Source organism: Misgurnus anguillicaudatus, chromosome 1 (genome assembly GCF_027580225.2).
Source record: "Misgurnus anguillicaudatus chromosome 1, ASM2758022v2, whole genome shotgun sequence".
In the NCBI taxonomy this organism is placed as follows: domain Eukaryota; kingdom Metazoa; phylum Chordata; class Actinopteri; order Cypriniformes; family Cobitidae; genus Misgurnus; species Misgurnus anguillicaudatus.
In genome coordinates this window covers 14609224-14632250 of record NC_073337.2, presented here as the reverse complement: position 1 = coordinate 14632250, position 23027 = coordinate 14609224, and the positions used below count along the sequence as shown (strand labels likewise).

General features: G+C 35.2%; 1 long non-coding RNA gene across 1 annotated transcript in view; it reads right to left on the bottom strand.

Annotated features, from left to right (window-relative positions):
- The window catches only part of LOC129423716 (uncharacterized), a 611574-nt gene that overhangs the window by 376422 nt on the left and 212125 nt on the right, over window positions 1–23027 (bottom strand). The gene's annotated exons all lie outside the window — the stretch shown is intronic.

Genomic DNA, 23027 nt, shown 5'->3' with positions numbered 1-23027 from the left:
ACTGATCTGTTTCTCACAGTACAATGAAAATCCTAAATTGAAATATTCTTGACTTCAAAAGTTGTCATTGTTTCGTTTGTTGGTCATATTGGCTATTGGTAAAAACTGGCTGTTAAAAATATTTATTTTAAAGATCATTTATTTCTGACTCGCCATTAAACAAACAAATAAATATTTATATTTTACAGAGAGCATATGTCTAAAATGCCAGAAATGTTAGAAATTATAGGTATTTCGGTTTTCAACATTTTATTTATTTAATTATTAACTATTAATTAAAAAAATATTTGAGAAAAAAATGTATTCTAAGATAGCAAATCAGGCTTTTGTAATAATAAATGAATAGCATATTAACAATTATTATTATTATTATTATTAATAGATAGACAGATAGATAGATACGACTGTTACAGACCATTGCTCATAATTCGACTTAAGAGTACAATATGTATAGAGCTTCTGCTGACATTTTTGTCCCCCCAACTATGCATACAGAAAACCCACTTACAAAAGCTGGAATTTTGCCCAGTGCTGTATTTTCCATAAATACTCAAAATATGTGTACAACTTGTTGATAAGTTCCCCACACACAGCGGCTCATGAGTCGTGTTTCATTGTCTGAGGTGAAGAATTAAACCATGTGGGACATCTATACATCTAGCCATGCAGATCAACAATATCTATCTCAAACCATCTGTAGTAAAGTTAAACAAGTTAAACTGTTTGTAAAAGATTAATTCACATATTACTGACTCATTATAAAACATTTAACATTTACATGATGTATTGGTATCACTTTACACTACAATTGCATTAGTCATCATTTGTAAATGCATTAAGTAACATAAGCAAACAATGAACAACACCGTTTTTCAGCATGTATTAATTCTTGTTAATTTTAGTTAATGCAATACAGTTATTGGTAACACTTTATTTTACGGTGTCTTTGTTACACATGGTACATGTAATTACTATAGTAATAACTAATTTAAGTTAAGTATGCATAATTACATGCAACTAATCCTAAACCTAACCCCAACCCTATAAGTACATGTTGTTGATGATTATTACTTAGTACTTAAATATATAATTACACTGTAACAGTGACGCTGTAAAATAAAGTGTAACCCGGTTATTCATGTTAGTTCATGGTTCATTAATTAATGTTAACAGTTACAATGCTTGATTTTATAAATGTATTAGTAAATAAAGATTAATTCATTCTGTAGAAGTATTGTTTATTGTTTGCTCATGTTAGCTAATGCACTAACTAATTGTTATCGATATATCTACTGTATACAGTATTATAAACTGCTTTATAGTAAGTAATAAATAATAAAATAATACAAACCCCTTTATTCTTTAGCCTTTCGGTAACAATTGTACATTCCCGAAAGTGTTCTCATTTGAAGTAATCAATGTAGGTTAAACATTTCATAACAGATATTTATACTCCTGTGAATTTCACATCATGTACAATTACACATGGTATCAGTTTCAACAATTGTGAGATAAGGCCTGGACTACTGAATTATTTATTGCGGTTGCATTATAATGTGATTAGGACTCTTCAGCAACTTATTTCGTTTAATAATTAATGAGCTAAAAAATGTTAACTTTTAGAAGGTGTCGTATATTGTGTTAAAACCGTGTGAAAAAAACAGATGAATAAATTACATAAACGTGTGTTAATAAATGTATCAAATTTAGTCTTTAAAGCTCATTATGCAAAGGGGGAGTAAAGCTAACCAAATCTCAGGTTTTATGAAACAGGAAACCATACTCAGAAAAACACCTCATAAAAAATACCTGAATCAATAATGAATTTCATTAGAAGCCCACAAAAGAGTATCGCTTTTCACTCCTACTGGGGCAAAATAAATGTACTAAAGTATGCATGGGTGTGTGTGTGTGTGTGTGTGTGTGTGCGTACGTGAGTGTGTGCATGTTGTTTGTATATAGGTGAAGTGAAAGTGACATATTTGTCAAGTATGGAACCCACACTCACAATGTGACCTCTCCATTTAACCCATCCTAGTGAGTAGTAAACACACACACAACAAGTCGTAAACACACACACACACACACACCCGGAGCAGTGGGGAGTCATCCCTGCAATCGCCCGAGGATCAACTAGGGTTAAGGAACTGCAACCTGGTGACCATGACACTCAAATCCGCCACTTTCAGGTTATGTGCCCGACTCTATAACCACTAGCCCAATGCATAAACAACAAGATTAAACCAACAACACAATTATGTACAATCAACAGAAAAGTAACACGGTGCCAGCCGTCCTATTTAGTTGCACAGGAAACAAAGTGTATTTGTAGATAAGTCTCTCGTGTATAAAAAGACTTGTATGGTAAGTAAAGCATATTTTCCCTGTGAACCCAGATACAACAACCACAATATATGTTTTGCTTTTATGGCAGTCTTTGAAATAAAGGTTTGAAGGAAAGTACAAATCAGTAAATCTGCCAGTGCATGAAATCGGTTTGAAAGTACGGGGAGACTTTTCCGTTGTGGTACACTTTAACAAGGCAACCTTCAAAAGAAAAACTTTTGATTGAAAAGCGTGAACATCAGGTTTATTGTTTGTTTGTCCGTTAGATTTGAGCTATTTTCTCATTTACAATTATTAAGTTACTATCCAAGAAAATGATTACTATCCTACTTAAGAAGACTTAATCATTTCAACTTAATAATTCAGTCTCAACACATACCAGGCTAATCTTTATTATTATTTTTTAAAGAAAATATAGATTTTTTTTTAGTTTAAAATCACAATAATAAAAGCAATCATTCTTTTTGTCACTCATGACAAATTGAAGGAAAGAGAAAGAAAATGGGTGGTGGGGGATATTGTCATCCTCTGGATTAGTTAGGATTAATCTGACTTGACTGTCAGTCGGGTGTACATTCTTTAAACAAGCACAGATTCTTACCCATTAATTAAACAGGGTTGGGATAAACACAAAACTACCGATCAAAGACACACGTATACACACATTTACATGCTGCCAAGCTATATTTTTATCTGATATGTGAGTCCATGACCTTGGCATTACTGTGCTCTACTACAGTAGCTGATATATCATATGAATGGTATACAGATTCAAGCAGGCTCACAGACGATTATAGACAAAGTAAGCATTTACCATTTTGTTGTAATTTTTTGTTTGATTCTGCTGTGTTATGCAGAAGAGGTCATTTTGCACTATTTGTTTAAAAGAAACGTAAAAAGTAAACATAAAAGTACAAAAAAGTATGCACATTTTAGGTTACAGTCCAACTTAATCATCTTCATATCAGTTTCTTATATTTGATAGACAGAGATACTCTTAAATGTACTAAGTTTGTATATAATTGCATATAAAATGTGTTTGTTATTTGTGCCAGGTTGACTTATTGTTTTGTTACATGTGAGCAAAGTGCCCTGAGAAATGTCTGACCTCATGCCATATCTCAAAATCGCTAGCCTAAAAGCTTGCTTGATCATTATCGCACTATTTTCCATCTATTGAAACCCACTCTCGTGTGTGTGCGTGCGCATTAGGGTGTATCAGAAAATCTGCAACTAGCAAATCGCTACATCAACAGGAAGGCCGTGAAAGATTACGTTTATTAACAAATGTGAAACTCTGACATGTAAAAAAATGTAGTAGCGAGGATGAGGCTTTTTTTTGCTGTGTGATGTTTTTCTTTTATCTTGTTAAATTAAAACATTTCTTATATATGTTTCTTTAAAAATGTACATTTTTTTTCACATTTTCACAGATATTGGTGAAGCTATTATAAATAACAATTATCAATACTTTGGCATTTTTAATAAACTACAAGGATGATTTCCGTTTAATGAACAGTGAATACTTGCCTTTGGTTTAAATTATTTATCTGTATTTGAGACTTTCATGATATGAAGGGGATGGTTAGCGTGGGCTTACACACAGGACAGATATAAACAGTGGCTGAGATCCTGTCAGATAACTGAAGCAGATGCATTGATGCTCATTAATCGGCTTCATTTCTGATTAAACGACATTTTAGATAACATTTAATATTAAATATATACGCTTAAAGATGTTTAATATAGAAATTAAAAAAACAATAATGCAAAACATAGTTTAGATGTGTGAAACTTTAAATGCAAAAATGGATATCCATGACCTGTGATGCTATTGCATCTAAACAGCATTTTGAGAAATAAAATGATTATGCAAGCTAAAACAGCTTGCATAATCATTTCTCAAAATGCTGTTGACCTCATAATTGAGAGAAAACATTTAATATTTAAACCCTTAAAATGCATTAGTCAAACAGATTTTTTTATAAGGTGATTTAAAATGTTTAACCAATTTGTTACCTTACCAAGATTTAATAAATACACTTTCCCTTACAGTCATAAACCGTAATCTCAAATCTTGTTGCAAAAAATAAAAATACTAGGGCTGTCAAAAGATTTATCACGATGAATCGAATACAAAATAAAAGTTTGTTTTTGCATAATATGTGTGTGCAATGGGTGTAATTATTTTATATACATATATGTATGTATGTATGTATTTAAGAAACATTTACATATACACTTTTAAAAAAAAGTTAAAATAACATCTAGTGTGTTGTCCTTAACTTAACCCATCTCTGTGTTATTTTTGGAACATCATCTTTTGTTGTCCCTTTTATTTATTTGAACTCACAATCAACACAAAATGACACACATCATGTGTTAAATAGGATAACACTAAACAAACAATGTGTTAAAATTAACACATCCTATCTTATAGTGTAAATATATACATGTATATATATTGTTTATTATACTATATTTTATATTTTATATACATGTATATATATTGTTTATTATACTATATTATATATATATATATATATATATATATATATATATATATATATATATATATATATATATATATATATATATATATATATATATATATATATATAAGTATAATATTTACACACAATACACACAAATATATTATGCAAACACAAACTTTTACTCTGTATGCAATTAATTGCGATTAATCTTTTGACAGCCCTAAAAAAAATACACAAATAAAACCATGAACTTGTTATCGGTCAAGTTCCTCTGTAAAAAAAATTGTGGATTGCAGATAAACAAATTAAATTGACTTTTTTGTATAAAATAAATCCACTAAAATGGGTCTTTTAAAAAATCTATACAGTAAATACACATTACTTATTTAGTGTACATGTACTCTATATCATGTATACCTCTAAGTACTAAACTCCACAGTCTGAAGTAAATGCCAAATTAGAAACTGAGAAAGAAACCTTCTAATGAAAGCTTTTAATCCCTCATCTTGGGGCAGAAGAATAAAAGTGAATTAAAAGGTCAATAGAAAACAGAGCCCGATGAAGAGGGAGATTCTGCCACGGAGAGAAAAGAAAGAGCAAAGTGTATGGATGGAGTTTCTCTTGCTCATTTAGAGGGACAAAGAGCAACGAGAAGAGCAGCCCGGTCGGGCGGGGAGGGGTTGAATCATCTTTACACGTACCCTGATAGCAACTCCATGTGTGTGTGTTAGGGGGATCACTGAACGCTGGGGTCAGTCGCAATGCCTGACTGGAGAAAGCGGTGATATTCATCTCACCTGTGGGATACAGCGACACTAGCACGCACCTGAGATCTTCCTGTGACTGACAGGCCTTTAGAGAAGAGAGGTGAAGTCAGGGTGGGGTAGGGTGACCACCTCATACCAAATGGCCTTGTGCATTTGAATATCATAATCTGTGACATTTAACTGAAAGAATACTTTTTTCATTATTTACCCATTCTTGTGTCAGTAATACCTAAAAGATACCATATAGGTGGTGATGTACTATACGTCTGAAGGAAAAAACGTGTGTAAGAAGCAAACTGATAATCGATAATCTAACCATAAGCCTGATCTTGGGCGGAGGGTTAGATTTAACCCAAAATGATTTTTATTATCTATTCATCCTTGTGCAAATATAAACCCCAAAACACCAAAAACAACTACATAAGAAAGACCCACAAACATATACAGTAAGTGGTTCGTGGGGTACGCTACAAACTTCTAAAGCCATATGAAACCTGAAATGAAAGTAATCATCAATTGATTATCTAACCCTCTGCCAAAGATCACATCTACCCCAGGTTGATAAACTGTACGCTGATGTCAATGACATCAAAATCGCATTGCATTGGTAACGCAGTGTGCCACTTTTGAATTTAGGGTAAGATCACAAGAGTGAGAATCGATGGAGGTGTGATTATAAAATGGAAAGAATGGTCCTTCAAAAGTTTCTCAGTGTCTGCTCCACAAAAAACAACAGCAGCATACCGTATTGTTTCGGTGAGATAATTAAAACACGATTTAAGCTGGTGACCTATTTAAATGTGTAGGATGAGTACGTAAGAATGTGTTTTTTTACTTTTTGCCATTTAAAAGAATCGCAAATTGTTTACTTTTTTGCGCAGTATAATGCCGTTTTAACACTGTAAATGTGTGTGTGTGGTGTGTGATCGCATGATTAACTATGTATCATTTTTTAAAAATAATGGATTTATTATTTTCCTTGTAACGTTCTTCTAAAACCAGCACATTGCATCTGAGACGTTTCAACCTACACTGTAAAAAATCTGTAGAAAATACAATGTTATTGCAGCTGGGTTGCCGGTAATTTACCGTAGATTTAAATTTATGTTATTTACTGGCAAGAGTTTGTTCAAAGTTAAATAAATTTTAAATATTAACAAGTCTTTATCTTTACAGATTAAACTATACATAACAGCCTCATGCAAAGCATTCTGGGAACCAGAAATCATCATCAACCGTTTTCTGATTTTTTACTTCAGATTTTGTTTCCCAGAATGTTTTGCTTGATGCATTTTTTTAGTTTTATTTTTTAAAGACAAAGACTTGTAAATGTTTAATGTTCATTTAACTTTGAACAAAATGTTGCCAGTAAATAACATACATTTAAATCTACGGTAAGTTACCGGCAACCCAGCTGCAATTTCTACAGAATTTTTTTACAGTGCAGCTGGGTTGCCCGTAATTTACCGTAGATTTACATTTATGTTATTTACTGGCAAGAGTTTGTTCAAAGTTAAATAAATTTTAAATATTAACAAGTCTTTATCTTTACAGATTAAACTATACATAACAGCCTCATGCAAAGCATTCTGGGAACCAGAAATCATCATCAACCTTTTCTGATTTTTTACTTCAGATTTTGTTTCCCAGAATGTTTTGCTTGATGCTTTTTTTTAGTTTTACTCTTTAAAGACAAAGACCTGAAAATGTAAAATGTTCATTTAACTCCGAACAAAATGTTGCCAGCAAATAACATACATTCAAATCCACGGCAAGTTACCGGCAACCCAGCTGCAATTTCTACGGATTCTTTTTACAGTGTAGAAATAATGAAAATGAAAAATCACAGCTTTTTACCGTATGTGTGGATCTGTTTGTGGTTTAGTCTTCCTTAGTTGTTTGTGGCTTTTGTTTGTGTAGTGCTTGAGACTTATTTAATATATTTTAGATATATCTTTAAAAATTAAAATAATGTTTTAAGACTTAAACTAATTTAAAATGTTTGAAAAATATTTAATTTTTTGTTACTGCAGTACTGTTATTTTTATGATCTTGTGTACATTTAACAAAATAAAACACCTCTTAAACACAAATGGATATTCCCTTGTACGCCAAAAATATACACAAGGAGCTGTAAGGCCCATGCCTGCACAATGATCTTACCATTGCTACTAAACTAGGTCAACAATGACTTCCTGCAGCTGAGAGCGATGCTTAAAAAGAACTTATCGCTAATAGCAGCAAAATTCACCAAATATGTGTGCAGGTGTGAAATATTTAAAACCAATAATTTTATCATCTATATCACTAGATCATGGAGATATAAAATGCAAACTAACTGATAAACTAACAGACATACTGTATAAATGAAAACATCCTCATGGCACTATTTGGGGTTAAATTTAAACACCAGTAGCCATCCTTAAAAGAGTCTCAGATATCATATTAAAGTACTCAATGAATATTCAGTTAACAGTTTAAAACTATCAACAGCTCCTTCAGTAACCCTATTTTAACGTAAAAGGTGTTCATTTCAATAGAAAGCATTTATAAAACATAAATTGATTTCTATTCAACTATTTTTCTATAACAGTTTATTTAACTTCCTAAAACCCTGTGTGTCCACATACGTGGACATCACTTTTTTGCACCATGATACTTAATTCTGTATAACTGGAACCTGTTGTACACAAACGTGGGCAATTGAGATAACTCAATTACACTGCTTCATGTCCAAAGAAAAATATTTGGTTATTATATTTATTGGTTCTTCCTTACCCCAAATAGCTGAAAGAAATGTAACATGCAAGCCAAACCAAAGTTCGGGTTTTAGGAGGTTAACAGAAAACGTAATTGGCTTTTCTTATAAATGGTGCTACTTGTGCTCTATATGTGTATCAGTGATGCGCGGGTTGATCCGAAATGAGCGGGGGCCTGCAGTCACCCGCGGTTACGAGTCATCAAAAAATATTTTTAATGATATTCGGGTCACGGTCTGTCGGGTCGTTTGATAAAGATGCCAATTAACTATTTTAAACAATTACTACTTTTAAAAAATGCGGGCCAGGGAGCGGGTCTGGTACAATATTTATTTTTAATTTTTTGCGGTCCGAGTTGCTGGCGGGTTAGTTGAAAACGTTGGTCGGGTGTTGGTTGTTTATACATTGACCCGTGCATCACTGATGTGTATGGTGAACACAGCATTAGTGCATTGGGCTTGGGGAAATATGATAAAAAAATCAGTAATCATTAAAAAAGGACAGATTTGTAGCTGAATATTGGTACCTCAAATGTACATATGAAAAGTTTGGTTCCAAAATGAGATAACTCCGTTTTTAAATTTGGTCAAAACATGTTTATTATTATGTTATCATGTTTTATTGTTTTTAATTGTGTTAGCTGTATTTTTTTTAGTTATGAAGGCTTAAATCAAAACAAACAAACTGCAGTTTGATTGATATTAATTGGAATGCACAATTAAAAAAAATTATTTTTGAAACCAAACTCTTCATATCCTTTTTTAAAGGTACAGTGCCAGTAACAACTTTTGTACTTTTTTTCTGAGAGTGTATAATGACACATTTCATCAGTTCAACTGTACACTGTATAACCGCACAATTGAGATCTTGGAAATATGGTTTGAGGCATACTGTAGGGTGAAACTTGGATTAAATTCAAATTTGGCGCTCAATCGTCATAGACGACTACTATATGTAACTAGAGCTTATGTTTTATATGTGTCTCATATAAAACACATCATGTGCAGTGTCTGCTTTATTTATATTCACTTTCCACTATTGTGGAATAGTTTCTGGTTTTTAGAATCAGGACGCAGTGTTTTGCACCTCCACAGCTTTTCTGAGTAAGAAGCTGAAAAGAAAATTCACTACAGAAGAAAATGTACAGCCTGTGAATTAAATGGCACGCTCAGCCCGGGCCAGTCAGAATGAGAAAGATTCGAAGAATTTTCAGTATTCACTTTTCTGCTAATGTAACCTCCGAGTCTCCCTAAATGAGCAATAACCTCAACTTTAAATTCTCACATGTCAGAAATGAAGAAATCAAAGAGTCTCTCTAAGAATCTTTGGCCTCCTCAATACGAAGAAACACAGCTCGGGGAGGCAGCAAAGTTTCAGAGTTTCCAGCAGGGGCTGTCATCGCCGATTCTTTTGATGCTGACATTTTGATGATCGCAGAAGAGGTCAAATTAGGCCTCTTGTCAAAATAAGATAAATTTAGTAGTGTATCAGGCCTCGCGCACACGGAAAGTACGTCGCTCAAAGTATAAAGCAGTTGCACACGGCCTCAGGAAGTCTTTTACCACATCATATGTCTGCCACCAGGAAATGATACACAAAATCGGCTGTAAGAAAATATGCATTGTAAACCCCAAAGCAAGTCATAAAATTACACAAATAAAAAATGGCTCAATTTTATCTATCAATATTAAAAATTATTGTTTGTAAAATGCCACTTACAAACTCTATAAATACTGTCAATTACCACAGTAAAAAATATTTTACTATACTTTACAACCAAATAAAAAATAATAACACTTTACAATAAGGTTGTATTTGTATTAGTAAATGCATTAGCTAACATGAACTAACAATAAGCAATACTGTTTTTCGACATTTATTAATATTTGTTTATTTTTGTTAATGCAATACTTTTAAAGTATTACAAAACTATTACATACAAAACTTTTGAATGTAAAAAATTGCTGGAATTATGCATTAACTAATGTTAACATAAAACCTCATAGAAATACACATTAACACTTTTCAATAAGGGTCACATAACTTTTTATTGTAAAAACGTATTAGCATATGTTAAAATTAACATGACCTAAGATTTATATGTGCTGTATATTGTTGGTTATTGTTAGATCATGTTAGCTAATGCATTAACTAATGTTAACAACATTGTTAAATGTTACCAAAAAACTACAGTAACAGAAACGTTACCTTTACCTTAGATTTATAAGTGCTGTAAAAGTATTGTTTAGTGTTTATTTACATTAAATAATGTTAACAAATGAAGCTTTATTGTAAAGTGCTATCAAATCCACTAAATTTGCATGCTTGCCCCATAGATTTATTGCAAGTGCACAAGTAAGCAATAAGGTACGAGAGGCTGTGCTGTATCGTGAATAAGTAACGGCTGAAGGGCGTTGTTAGGCACGACGCGAAGCGGAGTGCCTGCAACCCCTTCAGCCGTTACTTATTCACGATACAGCACTTGCCTCGAGTACCTTATTGCTTTTATAAAACGGTTACCACACAATATTAAAGTAAAAAAATATTAGTGCAATTTTTATGAAGTTAAATCAATAAAAGCATTCCTTCCACTAGAAAAAATAGTCCCTGACTGCGAACAACAACATGAAAGCTCAAATAAAAACAACAAACTGTTCTCAGACTTTGTCTCATTATATGTTTATGTGTTGCTAAGGGTGTTGCTAAGGGCGCCGTGATATTAAATAGAACCGTTGGGTAAAGCGGTCATAGCAGTGTTTTATTGTGAATAAAGCACACCTGTTGACCAATCAGAATCAAGGATTGGAACTAGCCGTTTTATAACTGTCAATATATTGTCCTTGTTTGATTTAACCAATAAGGTCCGATTTCTTTTTATGGCATTCATGGGTATGCTATTTTTACAAAATATTAGCATAATTCTGGGGTAAACGAAATTTCAGGCTTTGATGTCTAAATTTCACAATGATCATTCTGCGCTGGTTTTTCAATGACAGATCTACGCCTCTATTATTTGGTTACGTACTTGGAATGAAATAACAACAACAGAAAGAGAGGAAAAAACTCAGAACAGGTGTTGGGTTAAAAAGTCGAGTGTGGGTGTTTTTGCAACTGCTACAAGAGGCCAGGTTCTGATAAAAGCACACACATACAAAAACGCAGTCGGTTGTACCACCGTTCCACCGCACTGAGTCGGGGGTTCAGACGCAGAGCTGAGCCCACAGACAGTACAGATGAGCTGAATGTGGTTTGGTCTGTCCAGCACATAAAGCAAGTCTGGGCCTCCCACAAAAGACACATTCTCAAACGCATGCGGTTTGGGCCTGTCTGCCCCAAAGCCAGAAGCTGTGGTCATCCCTAAACTTCCTGCCGCCCCCCAGTTACACGGTTTCCACGGCGACCCTCACCTGCTGCGCACCTGTAAGATATAACGTGCTGCAACTGTTGTCTTATGCCGAAAAAGCACCATGACTGAGGCTTTTATGTAACCGTTACCAAAGACCTCTCGCTCCCATACACTCGTACGCCTCCAGACAACGAGGGGAAATTTAGAGTGAAAAGGACACACAGACGGGTGAGAAAAAAAAGAGAGAGGAAGCAACAGAAAAAAAGAAAGAAAGAAAGACAGTAGGAAAGTGAACGACTGAAACTCCGCATTGCGCTTCAAACCCACCGTGGAAAAACAGAGGGACATGGGTGTATGCAGAAACAAACTAACAATTTATCTAAATCTGACCCACTTATACTGTACCAATAATATTACTCAAAATAGAAATATTTCTTACAACTCATTAAGTGACTGATTTATGCAATATATGTTAACAATAGCACATATCTATGGTCAGAATATACAAAGAAGTGAAACCCTGGTCGGCCCTTTTCAAGCCCAGTTGTACAAACTTATTAGGCCTTGTGTCCACCAAAGCATTTAAATGTGACTCAAAATGCAAGGCGGTGGGCGCTTGCCATCATTTCTTTAGCTGAGTGCTTTGGTTGCTATGATACTTTTGTTTTGTTTATCAGTTGTTGGATGATGTGCTGGTTGGTTGGTGTGGTATTTGTCCCACCCATCCTCCACTCTGATTGGACAACTGAGAAAAAAGTGAAATTAACAAGCTGAGCATTTCACCCAAAGTTGAACATTCTTTACCTCTGAGTGCTTAGTATGAAAAACGGCAAGCGCCGGCACATTTTCTTTTTTTAAATCAGGGCGCTTCCATTGGAAACAACTGAAAACACATGCTTAGCCGCAAGTAAAAAATGCGGTAACACTAGATGTAAAAAAACAAACATGTTATCTAAGGCATTTTCTAATGTTAACTCTTTCCCCGCCAGCGTTTTTTTTTTAAGTTGCCAGCCAGCGCCAGCATTTTTCATGATTTTCACAAAAGTTAGATGCCGCCTTCTGTAAATATATAAACAAACAATATTTCAAATGAAAGAAAAAAGCCTCTGCTTTCAAACAAACAAACAAACAAAAAAACGTTTCATCCTACCTTCATTAGTTCTTTTTATCACCTCTCAAATATGGGTAGGTTTCTTCAAAAAACCCAATTTTGAGCAAAAAGCTAAAATAATTAAATTTTTGTGAAGGGCTTTTAATAGAGATCAGATAAAGAGCGATTGCGGAAAGCCTAAAATTCTCGTCATTGGCAGGGAAGCGTTTTCTCTTAAAGGAATAGTCTACTCATTTTCAGTATTGAGATATGTTATTGCCTTGACTGGGAGTTGTTGATGCATCCCTCTATCATCTGTGTGCGTGCACGTAAGCGCTGGAGCGCGCTGCGACGCTTCGATAGCATTTAGCTTAGCCCCATTCATTCAATGGTACCATTTAGAGATAAAGATAGAAGTGACCAAACACATCAACGTTTTTCCTATTTAAGACGAGTGGTTGTGCGAGCAAGTTTGGTGGTACAAAATAAAACGTAGCGCTTTTCTAAGCGGATTTAAAAGAGGAACTATATTTTATGGCGTAATAGCACTTATGGGAGTACTTCGACTCGGCGCAGTAACACCCTCCCTCTCCCATTATGAGAGGGAGAAGGGGAGCGGACTTTTCAGGCGAGTCGAAGTACTCCCAAAAGTGCTATTACGCCATAATATATAGTTCCTCTTTTAAATCCGCTTAGAAAGCGCTACGTTTTATTTTACATCACTGATAGCCACGCGTGTGATAAATCGTTATTGCAAGAGCACGACAGATCTGCGCACGAGGAAAGTACATGATGTGTCATTTTGTGATAAAATAAATAAAAGTGACAACAGTGTTAAAAATAGCACACTGATTGTGTTGTTTTTAACATATCTGTTTTGTGTGTGTGTGTGTGTGTGTGTGTGTGTGTGTGTGTGTGTGTGTGTGTGTGTGTGTGTGTGTGTGTGTGTGTGTGTGTGTGTGTGTGAAGCTTTGGCTTCTTAGTTAAATGAAGATGTTTAAGCATCTTTAATAAATATGCCGTAGAATTTTTTTTACTGATGTGTGTCTTGAGACAAATCAATGTCACTGGCTTACTTTAAGATCTGTCAGTGAAAATAATTTTCAATTGAGACAGCTCAAACATGTGCCCAAAGCCCAGGATACCCTGCACGATTTTTGCCATCCTATAAGATCTTTACCTTATCACACTGTGTGACATTGAGCGTTTAAACTTGGTAAGACAAGCATGTACTGTAGATTGAATTGTAGGCTGTGATGGCTGTGACACACTTTGGCACCAGTGGCGGCCAGTGACTTCTTTTTCAAGGGCGCTCGATGCGAAGTTCGTCACAACACGTATGTAGCCCGTCATGTGTTTGGTTCGTAATTTCAAAATATGTGTTCTGCGCATCGAGTGATCCTATGTGCATCACGTGTCTTATCAAAATAAGTGCCTGCTGCAGACGCGTCTAAAGGGTTTATGATAAAAGAGACAGTCGCGTTTGCCAGATACTCGCATAATCTCATATGTAATCAGAGTTTACTGTTAAGTGAGTGTCTTGCGTGTATTTTGTTAACGTGAGCATCTCTTTTTTTTATCATAAATGGGTTTGACGCGTGTGCAGCAGGCACTTATTTTGACAAAACACGTGATGCACATGATTCACATGAAGCAACAAACACATACTTTAAAAGCTCAAGCAACACATATGACACCCCGAACACTTATTTTGAATTTGCGCCCCTCGTATGAGCAGTCACGAGCCACCACGATAAAGAGCCACGATCACAGAAATTGTGCCGATTTTTTCACGATGGGACAGCCAAAAATCATGCAGTGTATACCGGGTTTAGGCTTAAGCCTTGTCTGTAAACCCGAGGTTTGTCTGTAAAAAACATGCAAGTTTGAGCACAAATAAAGGCTTTATTTCGTCATTTGTCAGAAGGCGATTCATTATGCAGTGCATTATATATTCCTAATCTTGCCACATGGGGCACTATAGAGATTTAAAACTAGCTATCTCAATAATAGCATATTTGGTTTAATAGCAAAGGGAATTAAACTCCGTCATCCCATTAGTAAGTTTGTCACCACTACAGTAAGTGCCCGAGTCCACTGTAGCGTTTTGGAAACACTTTACAATAATGTTCTATTTGTTAACTCTTTCCCCGCCATTGATGAGATAACTCATCAATTAAAGGAATAGTCTATTAAAGGAATAGCACAAATATGCAGTCATAAAAATCTTAAAAAAATGAACACATGCTTTCTTATAGTGCACACACATCCAACCACATTGATACACACTCTTCAAACTTCTGGACTTCTTGTTCTTGAGCCACGTGAGAATTCAAACTCATAATTAGCTCGCAATTATGCCGCAGATAATGATCGTACTCATTTCAGTTTAATGCTAAAACAAGCGAGGAAAGGAATGAAAAGAGAAATGGACAGACATCTCGGAGGACAAAAATAAGAAAGAGGTAGAAATAAACCACAATGGATGATTTTGCTTTAATTAATTAAACTCATCATCTCTTATAATTACTAAAGATCAGAAGATTTCACACCTATTAAACGTTTTCTTTCCTGAATCACCCCTTTCAAAACACTGTCATGCATACAAATTCTATTTTTAATAGGCGTGCAACTGACACCTCTCCCATGCCATTATGCAAACATAACATATAATTATGCATTTTTATCTATAGTGCATTTAAAACATCCAATCATTCCAATGACCTTTACATTGGTAATGCAGTGCCCCATCAATTGAGCCAAAGGAAAAAAAACAAAAAAATGTTTACTGTAGCTATAAGTATGTAAATGGGGACATACTATTAGACCTTTAGAGCCGTATCATACACCCGGCACAATGTGCGACGCAAGTGTTTTTTGCAAGTTTAAGCTCGGCGCAGTTAGCATTTTCACGTTTAGCGCCACGTTGTTTAAATAGCAAATTCATTTGCGCCCAATTTTGCGGCCAATTTTGCGCCCATGGACGTCCTGGTCTGAAAATGAGGTGTGTTCAGGCGCATTGTCGGCGCGTTGCTATTTTGAGGCAACTTAAATGGACTACGCCATTGATTAACAAGAACCTGGTCTAAAGTCTAAAGTCAATGGTGCAGTATTGTTTTTGTTTTTTAATGAGCGCTTTAATAATATGCCCCTATAAACGGAAAAACAATGCGCATTTGTTTTTTACACGAATGGATGCGCAGCAGCACACAAACGTTTTTATATATGAAAAATGAAAGGATTAAAATGTAAAAGAATATTATTGAGTCTCTTAGACAAAATGAGGACCGATTATGAGACGTTAGAAGGTGTAATGAGCTGCTTCACCTGTAGCCTGGTAAGTAATTGAATGCTTTGCTTTAAAAAAATGCAAATATTGCATTTATTTTTAAATGTTTTTTTTTATGCTACCCATGAATTTATTGTATATGATGACTTTGTACCTATGGATATGGTGAGGTAAGACCCTTTTATAAATAATAAGCACTGTCCGATGTTTCCACGTTTGTAAAATATTTATCTCCTGTTTTGTTACAAATAAAGTATTTTAGAGTGCAAACCTTTACTTGCATATTAGTAAATTATTATTTGAGATTACACTGATCATGTAGGCTATCCATTCATTTACAGCTATTAAAAGCCCGCTGTTTTTACTTCCATGACTTAAAGAAAATGACTTTTAAAGAGAACCAAAGGCTGTACCGTATTTTCCAGACTATAAGTCACACTGGACTATAAGTCGCATTTATTTAGAAAATAATTTTCAGGGGTAGGCTACAGGAGCAACATATAGCGCCCTCTCATGGCTGTAGACAGTAATGTTTTCCTTTGGTTCATGTTAGTCAGTATGAATTAATTTTGACATATAAGTCGCACCTGACTATAAGTCGCAGGACCAACCAAACTATGACAAAAAGTGCGACTTATAGTCCGGAAAATACGGTAATACAAAAATAACCATTTCAATACAAATAAAAACAATGCCATTTTTATTTACATCAATCTTAAACTGGTGGGCTTCTTCCTCCGCTTAGTTTTTCAAATTTACAAATTCCACCATCTAAATAGGGAATCGCCATGGCACGATCGCAACTGTATTTTAAAGAGGATGAGAGATAAGACTCTAATTGGTTTATTGCACGTTACGCACAAAACACACCCATTACTTATTACGAGAATAGGCACAATCATTTTAGACTGTGTGCCAGGCGCACAAACCATTTTTCCTGTTGTTAAATTAGCAAAAGTGGATTGGACACACCATGTTAGACTGTGCGGTGTGCGCTTAAGACCATGCGCTTAAAACTTTAAAATAGGGCCCTTAAATGTTGTATATAAAGCGAATAATAATCTAATCCAAACCTTACAGTAAGTCTACCCCTAATTAAGTTTCTTTAAAAATTGTTGAATGATTTTTTTTAACTGACATCCCCAAAAATTTGAAGGTTTTGTCAGATTTTAAAGTTTGGGGAATATTTTTTTCTCAAAATATAGCCCCCACACACATACAAAACAAGCTTCTATGGCAAGGCATTAATTTCTCAAGGTTGTCACAGTGTTAGGTGTGGTTATAGCATTACCATTTACTGTCACTATCACAAAACCCTTTGGCCACTAGGGTCACGGATGTGCGTGTGTGTTCTTGTATCTTTGTCTTTGCTTATAAAACAACCAGAATGAGAAATCAACATGGGAAATTCAATTTATTAGTTGGCATGCTTGAAACCGTAGATGTAAACACACACACCAGGTGCTGAGATTGATGTGTGTTTCCTATGTTCATTTTAGGCCCTCTCACATCTGGGCCTAATATCCGATTGAGGTAGCAAGTCTGTCTGTTTCTCTGTCTTTACATAAAGCTGATCTCAGTCCGACACAGACACATATAGACCACATGCTTCAAGTTTTTAAGAAAATAAGACATGCAACTCTAGAGTCAAACACTTCAGAAACATAGCCGAACACATTCAAGCTTCTCAATGTTTAGGTTGAGTATCATTGTCACTTCCAGGATTGACATCAGTGATGGGCATTAGGTCTAACATTTTTGTAATAGCACAAATTAAATCATACCCTCCACTTTATATATTCTAAATTGTTTACAAGTAAAATTTTGGTCTGTTTCTTGATGCTTTGATATGATTTTGAATATAGTAAAAATTAAATCTACTTTTCATCTACTGTTATGGTTATTATTTGCTTTTGCTGTATAGAAAAAAACAGCTTTGACATTTTGCCTAATTTATATTTTCCATGGAAGAAATGAGTCATGTTGCTTTTTGAAGCAACAGGATGACCAATTACTGAATTTCACTTCAAATTATTGAGGTTCAGGTATATTCAGGTTTGTGGGTGAGAATTTCACTTTATCAACAAAAATTTGAGCAGTACCTTATTTATTTATAAAATGAATATAAAGGGACACAGTAATGTTTAACAAGAACACAGTAAATACAATCATTCTTGAAGAAAACTAATGGATCAATGTCAAACTCCATCTACGCCACACCAACCGTCTGTATTCGAGCAGATACGAATTCAATCCATATTTTCTCGGTGTCTTATTTCCTATGAATAATCATTTTAATCTAAATGGATCAGTCTCTGAAAGGACACATTGGTTGTGATGATTAATCACTGAGCAGTCTGAAATAAATTCATTTACATATCAAGGAACAAAGACATTATTTATTTCGGTTCGGCACACCTGATCGGTACACCACTGCCCACACCGTAACAAACCACGGGAAAGCTCAATAAAGCCAGGAGAGTTATGATTATCATCTCAGTCATAATGCCTGCGTCAGAAAGATGAATGCAGGCGAGAGTGCGTGGAGAGCCTGACTCCTGCTTTTAATAAATCCCACATCACCGCTCACCAAAGCTTGTCACGGGTGCCATGACAACTGCATTTATTTTAGGACAGTTTGATAAATTAATTTGTTTTTATCGGATAGGAATACATTCACAGCTGAATTGATCTTGACTGAAAAATGAAATATACACAACGATCACGACTAACTGCCCTGCTTTGAATTTGTGAGAAGTTGTGAGTCAGGTAAACGTAGAAGTAAACAATAAAACTTCTCAGAATCTGTAAAACTCCAAAAACTCATGAGATTAAGAGATTTCATGAGTGCAGTTAATACAACTGACAATCATGAAATAAAACTGGATATTTCATCTTAACAGTAAGTGAAATGATCCATTGACCTTTGAAGTGGAGGACATTCATTTGACAAAACCAAAAGAGGTTTGTGAAGCCATGCTTGCAGGAAATATGTGTAGCAGTATAAACTGTAAATAGTAAGAAAGGCCATTTAATAATAAGATTGAGTAAGCACATATGCAAGTAAATGCATAAAGTACACTCATAAAGTACATAATGTAAATAAAAAATGTTATGTTGTTTCAACCCATAGTTGGGTGAAATATGGACAATCTCAACTGTTTGTTGATTTTGTCCATATTTGACCTAATTATGGGTTGAAAAAACCCAGCATCTGCATTGAAACAACTCAGCATTTGGGTGGAAATTAGCCCAACTGTTGGGTTTGTCCATATTAAAGCAACCCAACAATATTATTATTTTCACCAAAATGTGTCAAAAATGGATGAGCCCAGCCGTTAGAAAATGAAAATGGTTATTTTTGACCCAACAATGGATTAAAAAAGCATATTGGGTTGAAACACCCAAAATAGGTTAAATTACAACCCAAGTCACTGGGCTCGTCCCGTTTTGATCCAACGCTGGGTTGAAAATATATATATTTTTGAGTGTAGGCCAAATATACCATGCGTTTGAATACTTGTGTATAACTTATTCACCAATTTAAAATGTCAACATTTTAGAAACAAAAACTACTCTGCAAAAAATTACTTTCTTACTTAGTTTTACTGAAAACAAGACAAAAATACTATCTAAAATTCTTAAATTAAGATGCATTTTCTTGATGAGCAAAATGACCTATAAGTCTAGTTTTTAGAAAAAATATATAAAATTTAAGCGAATTTGTGCTTAAAACAAGCATAAATTTTGCCAATAGAATAAGAAAATTTTTCTTGAACTAAATGTTTATGAAAAAATAAACTTATTTCAAGAATTTTTTCTTATTCCATTGGCAGACTTTTTTGCTTGTTTTAAGCACTAATTTATTTAAAGTTTATATTTTTTTTCTAAAAACTAGACTTATGTTTCTAGATCATTCTGCTCATCAAGAAAATACATCTTAACTTTAAGGATGTTTAGATATTTTTACTGAAAACAAGACAAAATAGTAAGTAAGAAAGTAATTTTTTGCAGTGTACACTGCAAAAAAAATATTTTCAAGAAAAAAAATCTTAGTTTTTTTGTCTTGTTTTCCGTAAAAACATCAAAAAATTCTTAAAACAAGCAAAAAAATCTGCCAATTGGGTAAGCACATTTTTCTTGAAAATTTTTCTTAAACACTAAATTCAAGAAAAAAAAAATTGATTTTTTTGCTTACCCCATTGGCAGATTATTTTTTTTGCTTGTTTTATGCACAAAATCACTTAAATTTGATATTTCTGGTCTAAAAACTAGACTGATTTTCTTGGGTTGTTTTGCTCACCAAAAAAAGCATCTTAATTTAAGAATTTTTAGATGTTTTCACTGAAAACATGACAAAATACTAAGAATTTTTTATCTTGAAAATAAGTTTTTTGCAGTGTACTACATGTACCTTGTCTACAAACTCTATGGGTTGGTTTCCCGGACATGGCTTATCCTAGTCCCAGACTTATAAAGTTCCTAAAATAACTAAGGCAAGTCCTGAATTCATTTAAACCCTGTCTGGGAAACTGCACCAATGAAATCTACAGTCTAAAAAAACAAACGGTGCCATATAGCACCAAAACTGTCGCCATGGATCGCAACCACAGAAGAACCACTTCCAGTGCCATACAGCACCGGCGAAGCACCTGTGCAGCACCTGTGTAGAACCACATAGGGGCCATATAGCACCACTATAGCACCACATTTGGTTCTACATAGCACTATATGGTTCTACACAGGTGCTTCACTGGTGCTTCACTGGTGCTATATGGCACTAAAATGGTTCTTCCATGATTACGAGCAAAGAACCACTTTTGGTGCTATATAGCACCGTTTGTTTTTAGAGTGTACTCGTTTCTGTTCTAATGCCATGCATTACAAATACATCCAATGTTTATTTAAACTGTTTTAAAGGAAAGCCCTTGAATGTGACAAGTCCACTTTCAACTGCCAAACTACCAAAAACTAAACAGTACTTCAAAAGTATGCGTTGTTTTAAACCTGTTGTGTGGCAAAAGTGTGTGTATTTGATCTGACGGCTGTATGTTTGTTCTTTACTCTTCAGGAGAAAAAAATGGATGCTACTGAGAATGTGATAAGAGAAAACTCCAATGTGTGAGAAAGAGAGACACATCTGATATCAAGCCACAGGTCAAGCAGACACACACTTGCGCACAGACACACACTTGAAAAGACAAACTGGAGGAATGTGAGCTTGTGGAACAGCCTGCCTGATGGGTATCAAACGGAGTATCTTAGATAAAGATGCTTCTACCAGACTTCTCTTACACTCAAACACACACGTACACCAAAGCATCCTCGCCAAAACAGTCCGAAAACGACGCCAGACACGTATAGATACGTGCAAAAAACACATACACCACATTTTTTCCGGGTAGGGACACAAGCTTTGACGTATTAAAAACCAAAATTTGCGCACTTTGTAAATACCAATCAAGTAATCTGCAAAATCCCCGTACATGCTCGCAGGATGCTCGCAAGGATGTTGGTCATTATCGTAAATCCACATCTCAACGATATCAACTTGCTACACACAAACGTTTAACATCGATGTGGAAACGGTTGTCGGGGTGCTTAAGTGTAGTTAACCTTCTTATCAATAAACGCAGCGCGCGCCGGAATCAATAATAGCCATGCTGCACCAATCTCCATGTCCGCCCAGGCGAGCAGGGAGCCAACATTCCCTTCAAAATGGAGGTGCGTTGAAATGTTTAATCTCTGCACCAGTATGATAAGATTGCTTCCTCCATTTTGGTTCAAATACATCAGAACCATCTCCCCTGTGCCAGGTCTGTGTGGGATGTGGCGTAGAAGCAGTCTTTATCTCACAACCCAAGAGTATCTCTTCTCTGTATCTCAGGGCCTCACACGAACATGGAAAGAGGATGGGGGAAGGGATGATGGGTAATCTTCATCATCTCTAAGACCGAATACACATCTGAATGCTTGCTCTTTGCTCGTCTTGACGGGCGAGTGAGAAGGTCACCAACAAGGGCCCTCATTTACACGCCCATTAATACAAAGTGTTCTAGATGTGCATCTTAAATGTCTGTGAAATGTTATTAACCTTTATTTACTAATGTGGGATTTTTTTAACAAACGTGATAATGAATTGAAGATAGTGAGCCGGGACTCGATTTTATACGTAAGGGAAGTGAATCATAAAAATGTCTCTGAAGTGAATTGGCGTCAATGCCAAGTGCAAAACTCACACCCGGAGCTGTGGGAAGTAGGGCTGGGCGATATATCACATGGGATTGATATATCTCATCAGTAAAGTCGGTTCCTTGATTAGTAGTAAATCGCCTGCGATAATGAATGTGAGCTTGTCAGTGAACTACGGCTTTGTGTAGTAAATGCCGCTCCATCTAAAAGCAGGTGATGACGATTTACTGCTAATCAAGGAATCGGCTTCACTAAAGAGATGCAACATGACAATCCCATGCGATATATCGTCCAGCCCTAGTGGGAAGCCATTTACTATGGCACCCAGGGACCACCATCTTGCAGGCATTGATAATCAAACCTGCAACCTTTGGGTCCCGAGCTCTAACCATTAGGCCCAAATAAATGAATAACAGTGATCAATGGTACACTCTCAGAAATAAAGGTCCAAAAGTCACTAGGACAGTACCCTTTCAAAAACCTTTCAAAAAGGTACACCTTTGTACCCAAAGAGTGCATATTAGTACTTTAAACTGCCAAAATGTACCTTTAAAGGTACATATTTGTACCTTAATGGTACATATGAGGACCTTTTTTAAAGGGTACTGCCCCAGTGACAGCTTCGTACCCCCATTTTTAACAGTGTAAACAGCATGTTGGTGTCCATACCAGACACCTTAACCAGCAAGTTTTTTAGTTCGGCCAGTCTTTTCAGAAAGACCAGCATATGGACAAAGTCCAGA